This window comes from Embiotoca jacksoni, unplaced genomic scaffold (assembly GCF_022577435.1).
Source record: "Embiotoca jacksoni isolate LCO1_2020_lvr unplaced genomic scaffold, fEmbJac1.0.p SCAF_24, whole genome shotgun sequence".
In the NCBI taxonomy this organism is placed as follows: domain Eukaryota; kingdom Metazoa; phylum Chordata; class Actinopteri; family Embiotocidae; genus Embiotoca; species Embiotoca jacksoni.
This window is the reverse complement of record NW_027185375.1, coordinates 679,276-693,912: the sequence shown is the minus strand read 5'-3', so window position 1 is coordinate 693,912 and position 14,637 is coordinate 679,276.

Genomic DNA, 14,637 nt, shown 5'->3' with positions numbered 1-14,637 from the left:
AAGTGGCGGTGACGTCATCCGACCTCGCGACGCTCACCAGACCGAGCCGAGGGAGAATTCACATGTACGTTTCTCGGCATTCAAACTGTGCGCACCAACTTTCAGATGCCGGTCTCGTAGCAGCAATAGTTCCTTACTTTGCAAAAACGCAGCGCAGACAAACAGCAGTTTTCCTCCTCGGTTTGTCTATAGGCGCTTGTTGAATCACCGTGCGCTGCACTGTGAGTAAGGCTTCTACGCTTTCAGAATTTTTAAACAACAACAAAAAAAAAAAAAGGGGGTTGGGGGGGGGGGGGGCTGAACAGCTGAGTCACTGTTTGGTAAAAGAAGCAGTAACCACGGGGTAGCTTGTCAGTTCGTGTCGCAGACCTGCTGGGAAATTCTGCTTGGAAATAGCGTTATTAGAAACACACACACCCACACACACACACACACACCCACGCACACACCCACACACCCTCCACTACAACCATTAGTTTGGAAGGGCACTTAACCCCCCCCTTTTGCTCCAGTGAAGCCGCTCCGTGATCGACACAAGATTAATGTTACTGCGCCGAGCGGCTTCCTGTAAGGGAAGGAACTGTATCAAAGCCCGGCCGGGGCGACCTTATACGCCTCCACTTCAGCACTTTTCTGCTCGCCAAGATGTTTTCCGCGTCTAATGGTGTCACAAATGAACTTTCCGAATGAGCTGAAATCAAATTAAAATGTAACCCCCGCCGACCTCGATATCCTCCGATAATAATTCTCCTGTCATCTGTCCGTCCTTTTTTTCCTTTCTTTTTTTTTTTACATCCCGCTCCGTCTTCGTCTCCTCTTGTTCTTTTCGCCCACATTCCCCCCTTTTTTTTTTTTTTAATCACAAATGACGAGCCGGCTTTAACACCCCCTCGAGATACATCCTTATCACCCTCCCCCCCCTCCTCCCCCTCTGCTTTTAGTCAGGGATTTCCCGCTTTTACATGTAGTAGTTAGAGCCGTGATTCATGAGCCTCGGAGAACGGCTGAGAGAAAGAGAGGAAGAGAAAAGGGAGGGAGGGTGAGGACGGGAGACAGAGACAGATTGCAGCATTTAACAGGCTGCCCTGGGGAGCCACTGAAGGTGATAGAGAGAGAAAGACACATATGGAGGGAGAGGCATGCAAGATAGAGAGAGAGAGAGAAAGAGAGAGAGAGGCATTGTAGCAAGAGGGTGGTAAAAAAAACAAAAAAAAACCTTGGTGAGAGAAATTGGAACGTACACCGTCTACTCTGAGAAAGACTCAGCTGGCATAAATTGTCCAGATGGACGCGCACGTGCACTGTACACACAAACACGGGGGAGACCGGGGAACACGTGCACACCCCTCCCGGCCCGGCCCGGCCCGGCCCGGCCCTCACCTCCCTCGCACGGCGCGATGCACTTCATTTACAACCGAGTTTTCCCTTCGGGGGGAGCACGCACCTCTCCGAGCTGTTTTCCCTCACACTTCCCGTCGCATTTCTTTATCCGCTCCCAGCTGGCCCTTTTCCACCGTCCTCCCGGTCTCCGAGCCAAGTCTTCACGGAATAATAAATATTAAATGACTTATATAAGGTCCGAGAGAGACGCCTGCAATTGTCAGAGACGATTCAAATCAAACTCTTCCCGTCTGAACGTAGAATCCAAACTTACTACACGGGCACCAGTTGTTTAGGTTTGTGGGAGATTCGAGGGCCGCGGATCATCTCAGTGTTTCCGTCTGTCCACAGGTTTCAGTTTAGGGCTGCAACGTGACAAATATTTAAAACATTTATACCTTTGTTGATTATTTTCCCGATTAGCCGATTAAACGTTTGGTCTATAAATGGACAGAAAATGGACAAAATTGGTCAAAATATCGATTGTGCTCGTTTTGGCCAACGATCGCTCTTAAGTTCATGATTACAGAAGACGTGAAAAACAATAAAACAATCATAACCAGTGAAGTTTTAGAATTTTGCCGTAAGTATTTCGCACCATTTACTACTCGCGTTGCCGTTGGATTGATTTGCCCCCTTTTTGCTCATTCTTTGCTCTATTGCGCTCTCGTTGATCATCAACGGTTGAAGCTCTTGCATGAAGCAGCGAATGAAACGATGAATTAGGGGTCCGCGTGTCTGTTTGATTGACGGGCGCGGTCAGGTGGGCGGCACGTGGCGTCGTCGGGTTCCCGATCGGATCGGGACGCCGCCGCCCGGTCGGGATTCGCCCCGAACGCGACGGAGTGTCCTCACGCGGGTGCGCTGGCAGAAGTATGCAAATAGAGAGACGAGTCCAAATGTTGTCCAGCAGCAAACAGACGTGGCCGCAGGCGGTTCGCAGATGCAGCGCAATAAAAAAAAACACGCCAATCCGCTTCAGCATCACTACATAATACACAAACTTCGTGCGCTCCTCCGGCCGGCTGATTAATTAGTGTAATGTTACTTTAGTCCGTCAGGAAGTTTCTTAATTGCTTCGCGGTCTGCCTCCGTTGACGAACACCGAACGAGACAGCTTGTCTCATGCGATATCAAGTGGACCGCAAAGAGATTGAGACCGCGCTCCAGAAAAACAATACTTCTACCTGACGATTTAGGAAAATGAAAACATAGTTGGGATTGAAGAAAACTGGAAAAATGAGAACCCATAAAAGTAACTTCTCCCGGGAGGGCTGCGATAATTACGTGAGGAAATAAGGATGACGTTACTGGATTCATTATCGCTCGGTCTGGGGGGACGACGCCTCATTCGTGGGAGGCAACGTTGTTAGCGCCGTTTTTTTAATTCATTTATTGACTTTTGTCTCGTGTGTGTGTGTGTGTGTGTGTGTGTGTGTGTGTGGTGTGTGTGTGTGTGCGCGCACGCCGAGTGAAAAGGGAAGCTGCCGTTCGCCGGGGCTTCCTTCGTCTTAACTACCCATCTCTCGTGTCCCTGCCTCTTTTTCTTTTTTCCCTTCTCTTACATAAGACACGCCATTTGGTGGGCTGTTTTTATCCACCTTATAGTTTTCACAAGTGCTTACGTTTGTAGCCCGGGCGGACTCATGCTCTCGTCTCTTTTTATCTCCTCTTCTGTCCTCTTCTGCTCTCTACCCTTCAATTTTACACCCACTCAGTCGTTGTTTCCATCTCGTCGGCGCTGCGTTCCCCCTCCGTGTACTCTTCCTCCTCCTCCTCCTCCTCCTCTTCCTCCTCCTCCTCCTCCCCTTCCCTGAGAACGCTCGGCTAAAGGTCCGCGTTCGGCCGGGCGGCCAGATGTGCGTCGGTGCCGAGCGTGCGATGCTGCGCGAGCCCCGGACATCTGCTGGGAGCCGCTCTCACTGTACGTTAGGCGGGCCGAGCTGTTCCTCCGGCGGGACGCTCTCCGTGCAGCCAGAGGTCCTGCCCGTCCGACCGGCTGCTCTCGCAGCTTCATTGCAGATTCTAATGGACTCTGATGGGCTGCAGGTTCCAATGAACTTTTAAGGCCCTGATAGAACCAGAATTAGAGCCGAGCTCCCGAGCTATGACCGAGTCCGATGGTCACGAGACGCAGTCGGACAAACAGAGAAGAGATTTAATGGACGTGGGAGGGGGGCGGCGGGGGTCACGAGATTACGCTCCCGTCATGGATGTGTTGTCCTATAAAACGTGCTCCAGTCTCCGGTGCTGGACGGGCTCCATCTTAAAGGATTAACCCGTGCGGACTACGTAGGTTGAATCTATCGCTGTCCATCAAAAGCTGCGCTCTGCATCCAAACAAACACGGTGAACATAATCCACATCATAACAGACGAGCAAAAACCGACAGCAGCGTAATGCAAATAATAATCAGCGGTTGTAAGTCCTTGTTTTTTTGCCGTCCCCCCCCCCCCCCCCACCCCCACCCCGCTCCCCCACCCCCGTTTTCTTTCTCCCTTGACTTCGTGACCACTTTGATTTTCAAAGCCCGTTCCTCCATCTGTTAAATTCTGCAGCTCAGCCTCTGTTCTCGGGGCCTCTGACAACCTCACACTGAAACACGCTGTACCTGCCCACTAAAAATAGCACCACGGCGGTTAATGGCTTTATATAAGGCGGTGGGTGGGGGTCTGGTCTGCGCGGCCAGAGAAGGACTCAGAAATAGTTGCGATTCCTGGGGGAAGGCGGGGCGTATCGGTCGGCGCTGTATGAGAGGCACTTGGTATGAAATATTTATCAGTGGAGCGTATGGGTGTCAATATAATTGCCGCATTATCTATTTTTAGGCGTCATGTGATTATATGCCAAACCGCAGTTTGGATTTATTGATTTCTTTCAGCTGCGACTAAAAACCTACTTGAATGAATGAAAGTAAATGTTTTCAACAACCTGCGCAAACGGTTCGGGAACGGGACGACGAGATGGCGGGTTTCGTTTGCCGTTAGTAAAAAAAAAACAAAAAAAAACACATGACGGCTTTTGTCCCGTACAAACCAAACGTGTTTGTGGACCGGATGACAAAAACATGAATAATAATTAACATGGCAAACGGGGGACAAATGAAATCGTTTGTCAGCGGAAACAGAAATAGGTGCTGATCTTAGCATGCTTTAAAAGCGAACGCTAACCGAATGATCTGTGTTGTAATGATTTTAGCTTATTGTGCCAGCGTAGTTGCGACATTTACTAGTTAGCACTAAACGCGAAGCGCAAGCTGAGGCTGATGGGAATGTCTTCGGGTTTTTGGTTTTTACAATTCATTCTCAGTGGAATAAAAATGTCTGGACCAAATTTCATGAATATATATATCATCACGTTTCACTTAAAACCACAAATGTCTGTGCGAAGTCCGCAGCAGTCGGACCTAAAGTTGTCGACATATTTTCAGGTCACGCCGAAGCAAAAGTGCCGTGAAGTGCAATACCACCGAGGGCCACCGGGCACCAGACAATTCAAAGAGCGTCAACTTCTCTCGTTGAGGAAGTGAACAAATGTCTTCCACAAGTCATCGAAGTTGTCATTCGCTAAATTCCCACCTTTCTGATCAGTGTTTTTGGAATTAATTTCATAATTGATCAGATGTCAGGCCTCGGAGAGCGGCACACCTGGAGGCGTGTGTGTGTGGTTTGATTGACGGGCCTGGGGTGGAGTCATGTTGCCAAGCACAGCGTCCCGGTGCTCTCAGTCAGATCCACTCCTTTAGCTCCTCCCCAACTCGGCCAAATACGGTCGCTTGACGGCAAAACGCCAGACCGGTGGCCTCAAAGTTCACAAACCAACGGGTGGCGCCACGGTGGGTTTCCGCTGCTTCCAACCCCGAACTCCACACAGCTGGTGATGCTGAAGACGTCGACACCTTCCAGCTTCTGAAATGACAGGCTTTGTCTCTGCTGTTCTCAACCACTGTAAACAGAATACATTTTGTCTCATGGACAAATGATGTGGAGTCGTCCCGTCGGGCAACTTTTTCGTTTGCAATTAAGGTTCGCCTCCCCTGTTGAGCCTGATTATTGCACGCAATTTCCTAGTGTGAAAAGACACAAAACACCCGCGTGATTGTTCCCTCTGTGCCGTACTGCAGGAGACAGATACGAGTAACAGCTGCCAGTATGAGAAGAGAGAAATTCAGTGGTAGGTTTGACGTACTTTGACATACGAAGCACGTCTCCCTGTCATCCACCATTCATATATGCACACGTCGGTGTTTGATATCGCGGATAAACACTTCCAGCCTCGTCCCCCTTCGGGAAACGGAGGAAGATGATTGGGTAAAAAGACCAAAGGAGGGGGGAAAAAAAAAAAAAAAAGGAGGGGGGGGGGGCAAAGCTAATGATGGCGGTGTGGAGAAGAAAACGATGGCTTAAAAAAAAAAGCAGGCGCAACAACCCGAAGGACACATTTGAGGTTTTCTCGTGCTCGTCTCTGCTCAGCTCTCAATGATGTCTCTCCTTTTTGGCAAAAAAACACACATACAGTACATTTCTTAAACCACACACACACACACACACACACACACACACACACACACACACACACACACACGTAAGGCTTAGTGCTGCACTTGCTGTCGGAGGGGTGGGGGGGGGAGGGTGGGAGGGGTTGGGGAGGAAAAAGAGGCAGCAGAAAGCCTCTAAAAGCTCAGCAGAAATGTATTTATAGACAGAAATAAAAGGATTATACCTCCATGAAGGAGTAGGGGAAAGCCAGTGATTTCCAGACGTGCCAGATGCTGTAGAAATCTCGGTTGGACTAGCGGGGAAGGCGGGGGGCGGCAAGGAGAGGATACAGGGAAAGAAAGAAAAGGTGTGCGGAGGGGCGGGGGGGGGGGGGGGGGGGTCGGGTTAAGAAAGTGAAAGAGAGGGACCGACAGATGGAGAGGAGACGGACTGACTGACAAAGAGAAGCAGGGACTGACGCTTTCTCAGATTCACTTCCGCGAGCCTCTCGGGCCGGCCCTCGGAGCCACATCAGGCCCTGATAATTATCCCCTGCCAGCCCGCTGCCAACACGTTGACGGGGAGGAGGACGAGGAGGGGGGGGGGGGGCCCTAAGTGTTAATTACCAGCATAATGAAAAAAAGCTACCTTTTCTCTCTCCCATAGCGCGTTGCACACTCTGCCATACGCACGAGGCACTTTTTGGATTACAAGGTCTTATTTTAAAAAGTCTTTTTTTCTTTTCTTTTTTTTTTTTTTTCTTTCTTTTTTTCTGACTAATGCCGTCCTGCTTTCTGAGAGCTGGGATGAAAGGAAAATCCTGCAAACAGCTGTCAAGAGTGGAGCCAGTGCCAAACACGAGTTACATAACCCCCCCCCCCCCCCCCCCCAAAAAAAAAAAGAAAACTCATTTGAATCCCTGCGTATTCCATATTCCTACAAAAAAATAAAAAGTGTCGACCCCCTTTCCTCCCTCTTCCTCCTCCTCTTCCTCCTGCTGCTTCCTCCTCCCCTTCCTTCTCTCTCTCTCTCTCTCTCTCTCTCGTAATGTTTTTTGGTTTTTTTTGGTTTTTGTTTTTTTTACTTCAGCGCCTCACGCTGTGCAGATGTTGGCTCCCGGATGTGCGCACGCAAAGTGTTAATACCCTGCCTGGGTCCTCTCGCTGTTGCTAAGGAGAATACAGTCAAGCCTTTGAAGGAGGGGGGGAAGAGGGGGGGAGGGGGGGGGGCAGAGAGAGGGATGAATAGAAGCTGGTGAAAAGAAAAGAGGAGGAAATGAGGCAGTGGGTGACAGGGTTTCAGCTGGAGGAGACAGTCTGTCAAAGCGGTGGGAAGGTGCCGGGCGAGAGCTCATCGCCGTTACTTCAAGCGCATAAAAAAAAAAAAAAAAAAAAAAAAACGCGCGTCGCCCGGCATTCACCGCGGAGTTATGACACACGCCTTCAGCTCCTTCCGCAAATTAACACCGAGAGGAAGTGCGAGTTGAGTTGATCTACGGGGTGGGGGGAGGGGGGGGGGTGGAGGGTGTGGGGGGGAGGGGTGAGATCTCCTCGTAGTTATCAATCAGCTATTTATCGCTCGTCCTCGCGCCGCACACGTGCGCGCCGCATCCTGGTTTTTGTTTTCAGGGCTCGGTGTTTATACGACGAAATGTCAAGAGAGGAAGAGAAGGTTTTAAAGCTGAAGTGTGGGGGTGGGGGGGGGGGGGGGGGAGAGAAGAAGAAATGCTTTTTACACTCCACTTAGTGCCTCAGCCCACTGGGATTGTGGCACGGCCGCGGCCTAATGCAACGAGGTCACGGGGGGTTCAACTCGTGTCCGTCGTCAGAAAGCGGGATGACCGCCGGAGACTTTCAGCCTGTTCAGAAAGAGCGCCGTGACGACGGCCGGGTCGTTAATGTCAGCCGCTGAAATACAGCGCCGCCTTCGTTCGGACGGCACGAGAAGTTCCACGTTTAAAGGCCAAACGAGGATGTTGTGCAGAGCACAGTCGTGTCGGAAATGACGTTTTTTGGGGGTTTTTTTTTTTTTTTTTTTTTTTTTACTCGAAGGGAAACAGAAAATATGAGAAACACCAGAGAGGGAGTCGGTTTCAGGTTTCTTTGGCCACGTGGAGAGATTATTTTTATAATCTGTGTGATAAAACCATCAATTGTTTGGTCAATAAAATTGATGTGAATTTTTTTTTTTTTTTTTTTTGCCCATTTGAAAGATTTCAAAGTGGAAGTTAACAGAACAGACGGTGTGTAATACACCCACCGGTCCACTAGAGGGCACCGTGTCTGTCACCGTTTTGTCTCTGCCCAAAGCGTGGCGAACCCCGAGGCCACGTTCAGGAAAACCAAAACTGCGTGTTCAGTTTGGGAAAACAAAACGCGACGCGGTGCGCGACGAGCGTTGGCGAGGCAATGGCCTCGGCTGCGAGTTCTTTTTGTCGATTTACTCGGCGGCTGAACAACCGACCGAGTGGTTCAGCCCTCGTTAAAACAATAATTGTAATCAAAGAAACATTATAACGCGGGAAGCACCGATTTTCGCCGACCTTTCAATATCCGCTTTAGGCTTTAAAACGTTTCAATGAGCGCAGGATTTTCTACATTTTACAGACCAAAAAAACAAAACAAAAAAAACGTCCGATACCTCCGCCACCAGACGCGCTTGTTTTTTTTTGGGGGGGGGGGGGGGGTTTCCTCCCAAACGGTTTCACGTTCAAACCCAGTTCTGACTGGAAACAGCTCTTCCAAGAACGCGAGGACGACTTGGGTCGTCGTCGTCCCACCCCCCCCTCTCTCCTCCCCCCCCCCCACACCACACACACACACGCTCCCCCACCGACTCCATCCATCCTTCTGTGTTTACGTTTCACATCTCCCATGCGCGGCAGTGGCATCATCTGCTACGTATCAAGACGCCCGACACGTCCCGCCTTGCCCCCCGCGGGCTGGAGAGCGAGCAGCGAGCGGAGAGAGATGAACGGTCCCGCCGGAGCGACGCTCGACTTCGGGAGGGGAAGCGATCCCTCCGCGGGGGACGCGTTTTTTTTTTTTATCGACGTGGAATCGATCGATTCATCTCCGCAGCCTCCTGACGCGACACGCTTTACTGTACGAGTTAGTGGATTACATAACGCGGCGATACCTCTTCTTCTTCTTTTTTTTTCTTTTTTCTTTTTTTTTTTTATCTCGCCTGATTATCGCTCCCGTTGTGCCCGTCTGACGGATAGGCAAGCCACCGTGATCCCACCTTAGATGGATATCGGATAAGGTTTTGCGCCCGGGCTGTTAATATGAGCTCTGAGGGAGGGTGCATATTTAAAGATTAATACATCTTTCCTTTCCTTTTTTTTTTTGGATCTCCAAGTGAGGGTGAAGCTGAAGGATTATAAGTACACGACAGAGAGCCCAAACAGACCAACTGCGAGTCAAACGTCGTCTTGGAAAGGCTCCGTTAGGTTATAGACGCGTAGACTTATAGACATATCGCAACAACCAAAAAGTAGCTGTGTACTTTCAACAGCCCGCTTCATTATTCGGAGCCTGATTAAAAAAAACAACAACAACAACAACAACAACAAAAAACAACTATTACATTATTCAAGGTTGGAAATCGATGCAGCAAGTGTGGGGACGACCCATGCAGTGGGTTGTGCAGGAGAATAAGCTCTGATTACAGGGGACGTAACGCTGTCTCCATCCTGCAGGGACAGAGCAGGTATTTAAAATCCGTATTGCACCTGAAGCGGCACCGCAAAATGCCCGCACGCGTGCTTCGTTTCGCTCCTTTTATGCCAAGAGGAAAGCAAATCATCCTTAAGCTTAGATTTAAATGTCATCGGTTTGGATCTCACGGAGACCCCCCTCCCGCCCCCCCCCCCTCCCTCTTCCTCCCTCCCCCACCCGCCCCTCACAAGCCGCCACCGGGGGTCCCCGGACTCTCTCCATCAGATGTCTATGGTGCCCACTGGCGCTGCGACCTGGTGGCACTGCTGCTCCAGCGCTCCCTCTCATTGCGGCGCTTTCTGTCAAGACGCCCGGGACCGAAGCCGAGCCGATCCGAGTCGAGCAGCGCTGCGCTAAAACATTTTGTTCTCATATTAAAACCGCACCTTGGTTGCGGGTATTTTTTTTTTTTTTTAAAGGGTTAGGGGGGGGGGAGGAGTGGGGAGTGCATGCAAGAGAGAAAATAACAACCAGGCTTTTAATTGGCTGCGCGCGCTTGCCGGAGTGCAATGACACGGTTTTAAGTCAGGTGCAGATGTTGACACACCGGGTTTATATGATGGAGAGAGAGAGAGAGAGAGAGAGAGAGAGAGAGAGAGGGGAAAAAAAAAAAAAAAAAAAAAAAAGACCCCAGCGCGCAACAACAACAACAAAAAAAAATCAACTCAGGGAAGTGCACTTGTAGCCAGGCTGCGCCAAATGTTTAAAAAAAATAAAATAAAATAAAATAAAAAGAGAAGAAACTGATAGCGGCGAATAATGCTTCGTCCGCGTTGAGACTCACCTCACTCATGTTGGAGACGTTCTGCAGCAGAAGTGGACTTGAGTGTCTTCTCCGCGTTCAGTCCTTCAGAGCCGAAGCCAGAGCGTAAAAAGAGTGCTGCAGTGTGTGTGCGTGCGTGTGTGTGTGTGTGTGTATGTGTGTGTGTGTGTGTGTGTGTGTGTGTGGAGAGAGAGAGAGAGAGAGAGACACTGTGGAGGAATAAAGCGATAAAACAGCGGCGATGATGCTCCGAGGGGCGCGTGAAGCGGCGGGCTGACGGAGTGATGCTCTGCTCCGGTAGAGATGACGGAAGGAAGCTTCAGCGGCTGTAACGGTGCGGTTTATGGGCAACAGGAGCTCTCTCTCTCTCCCTGTCTCTCTCTCTCTCTCTCTCTCTCTCTCTCCCTGTCTCTCTCTCTCTCTCTCCCTCTCTCTCTCTCCCTCCCTCTCTCTCTCTCTCTCTCTCCCCCTGTCTCTCTCCCTCTCGCTCTCTCTCTCTCTCCCTCTCCCTGTCTCCCTCTCTCTCTCTCTCTCTCCCTGTCTCTCTCCCTGTCTCGCCCACTTAGTCTCAGCCAGTCACCAGGGAGCAGACTATTGCCCTAGTACAGGGATGTAGGCTAATAGGTACATAATAATACGGCCAACCCTGGAGCATTTAGCTCTGTCTCGCGCGGAATAGTGTTAATTGACGTTTTAGATTTATTGTCTTTTACTTTGAAAACACACCCGGGCCCATTTAGCCCGCGCAGACACGAGTGTCCTATAATTTAGCAAAATAAAAGACATGGAAGTGCACTTTTTTCAATAAACTTTTCGCTGTCGTAGTACAGCGATTCGATTTTCTGCACCTGCAGTTTTGCAGTCAGTTTAAATTAGCATGTGATTTCCTGTCTGGCTTTTCAAAATAAATCCAGTTTTCTAAAGCATAAGAACAGAATATTCCGTATGTAATATGATTTGTTTGTTTGTTGCACCTTTGATGGGATACTTGTAGATATACAGTACGAATTTGAGGCATTTTCTTTTTTAAGTTACAAGTTTTCACAATTTTATTTTGAAGGAACTAAATACATCCGGTTTTGTGAAAACGTTCTGCTGACTTTACCGGAGTTAATCTGCATTTCTGTGCAACCAAACTTGAATTAGTTTTACACATCAACTAGTAGCTTGTCATAGTTTAATCGATGTAATTACATTTTAGCGTCATTTGAAAATGACCTCATTTGAGTTTATGGGGTTGACCAGTAGGCAGAGATGGTTGGTTACAGTCAGAATGAGGTTGAGATAAAGTTCAGACACATTTATTCCTCACTCTATAGTCCCAGGCTTTGGAAATCTAATGCCAACTCTATTCAACCCTGTTATAAATGTCTCCACTAGGTGGGGCTGCTGCGTCAAATATAATCAGCTGATACACTGCCTCTGATTTGAGATTTCAAAACCTCTCCAAACCCTTTTCACTTGCAGATAAACGAAGTCAAATAATTAACCAGTGAATGTAAACACGCACATAATTCAAATGCTTCTTAACGTTTACAAGAAGGGACAGTCGGGTTATCAGGACTCGACTTACTGACGGAATAAATAAGTAATTTAACCTACACGATATAAAATAAAAATAAAAGAGTCACTTGTAAACATTTTCCAATTTACCATGATAGTTGATAAGAATCTAAAGAAACAGCCCAAATGGCCGAACTATATCCGGATCTTTTAAATTCAGACAGCCTAACGTCGTCGTGTCTCATTTCTTACTTGCCAGCAGCTTCGTGTCAAAAGAGTTTTTTTTAATGAAACATCACCAGCCAAAGCAAAGCCTCTACTCTTCTACAGCCCAGTCTGTAGGTTCAAGCAGTCAAGACTCCAGCAACACTTACACCACGTGGAGCAACTTTAACATCAGACCAACGGACCTCATGGCTCGTGGCTTTTCATTCGGCGTAAACGTTGTTATTATCCATATCGATCTCGCTGTTGACCCCGAAGAACGCCACAAGCCGAAACGCGTTGGTCTGATATGAAAAGCTGTTCCACAAACTGCAGGTGTTGCTGGAGATTTGACCGCTTGTAGATTCTTGTGAATCCGTCCTTCCGCCGAGACAAAAACGTTGGGATCCACTAATGCAGAGCACGAATGAACCCGTGAATAATAAGCGTGCGTCCTCCGATTTCTAACACTGCCTGTAACTTAGTTATTCACCTTTTCCAGGTCATTTGAGATCATTTTTTTGACCTTAAAATGTTCAACTTGTCTGCAATGCTGCTCATGTCCACAGGAGGGCTCTCTTTTCAACAAAGTAGTTTTCCTTTCTGGGAATCAGGGACTGTAGATTGAGGCCAGTTCTCACCGAAGCGTCTTAAACTTCCCTCAACATAAACACTCAATCTTACAAACACGTATTAATCACATCAAATGTACAGTATTGAAACCTAAAAGAGAAAGTGCATCCTGGACAGACAAAACAAAAGAGACACAGGGTAATTTGTTTGTGTTTATTTATTTCTAATGTGTTTTATTTTTATTTTTATTTTTTTTTTTTTGTATCTGTCCACAAAGTTATATTAGTCACTACTATGTTAGGTCAGTTTTCCCTCACTGCAATGGCAGTCAACTACACAAGAGCCCAAACCCAGCGTGGCCCCCTCAACCTCGCAACCATTTGTCCTTTTTTTTTAATTTTTTTTTTACAAAAACGCTTGAAAAATAACCGCACTCGCATAAGTACGACAAGCTTGATCCGATACCCATTAAATTATAATCGTAACCTTTCTGCGACGTACTCTGATTCACAATCAGAAGGGTAAGGGGCCGTTTGTAAATCACAAGAGAGCGAATCCACACCCCCCTCCCCCCCAAACAACAACAACAATAACAACAAAAACACGTGCAAAACATAAAAGGGATTATTTCGATTTGCGGGGAATTTTGTAACTTTTCTCACGACGAACTGGAGGGTGCTTCGTTTCTTTGAAGACAGTTTGTGAAACGGCGAGCTCACCCTTTGCTTTGCGAACAATTTAATCAACGTCTAATTAGATGCTTCTGACTAAAAAAAAAAACTAAAAAAAACGTGGAGTTGCACTTTAAAACGCTGAAGTACACGGGGAAAGTGATAATTACATTTTGGTTCGGGAACTATTCCATCTGCGAAAAATTCCCCTTCGTATTAACCCACCATGGCTGAGCAGGCGTTTGACGTAATATCACTTCTTAAAGGGAAACCAGCATCTCCATAAATGCGCCCCTCAGTATCGGGCGGTTAGCCATCTCCATCTTTGGAGAAGCGTAAAGGTGCATTTCACCAGTTTTCTAGACCCCCTTGATAGACGCGCGCTGGAAACGACCTCCCGTCGTGCCAAAGCGCCCTCGTGTTTGTCCAACTCGGACTGAATTGGTAAAAGAAGTTCCATTTTCTCTCAACTCCGACTAAAACCTTCAACAGAATAAAAAAATGATTCCCTCGAGTGCTGCTTCAGTCGTTTCAAAGAGAATTTTTTTTTCCTTTCTGTGCGGTAAATTTGGAAATGGAGTTTTGAGTCGTAGGTTTTACATTCAAATCTTCAGAGAAGTGCGCTGCTTAGACAAAAGGTTTACTTTGAAAACATGTCATCGCCGAGGGACTTTTTTTTTTTTTTTTTTTTTTTCCTTTCCGCGATTAGACATCTGCGATGATTGGCAGGCCGTTTTATTCCCGTCTGCCAGCGGGAGGAGTTGAAGGGACCATCACTCAAGTTTGTGCTCTCTTTAAAAAAAACACAACATCTCTAGTGCTATCTGTACAACATTCAACAACACAGTTCTGTTTTTTTGTTTTTTTTGTAGTGTTTTTTTGTTTTTTGTTTTTTTTTCAACCATAATGTCAAAACAATAATACTTATCATTATAAGAGCATTTTTCCATCTCAACGGCATTGAACAAACACCACACAAACTGAAATGAAAATCTAATAAAGGCCTCAATACCAGATAGTACACGTCACCTTCGAGTGGTGCTAAGAGAGAGACAGTTTACAGACGAGGTGGTGGGAGGGTGGGGGGGGGGGGCACGGAGGAAGAGGAAGAGCAAGCATGAGAGGGCAAAGAGAGAGAGAGGGGGGGGGGGGGGTTGTCAAGTTTAACCATGTTTTAGTGTCACATCGGACATGTTTTGGCACCTCATGAGATTAAATACAAGATTCATTAGTCTTAGATTTGGGCTTTGGTTTACCGAGGGTTAGTATTAAGACCAAAAGTAGTCCAACCCTACATCTACAGTGATTTTTTTTTTTTTTTAACTCATCTAAGGGTTAGGTAGTCC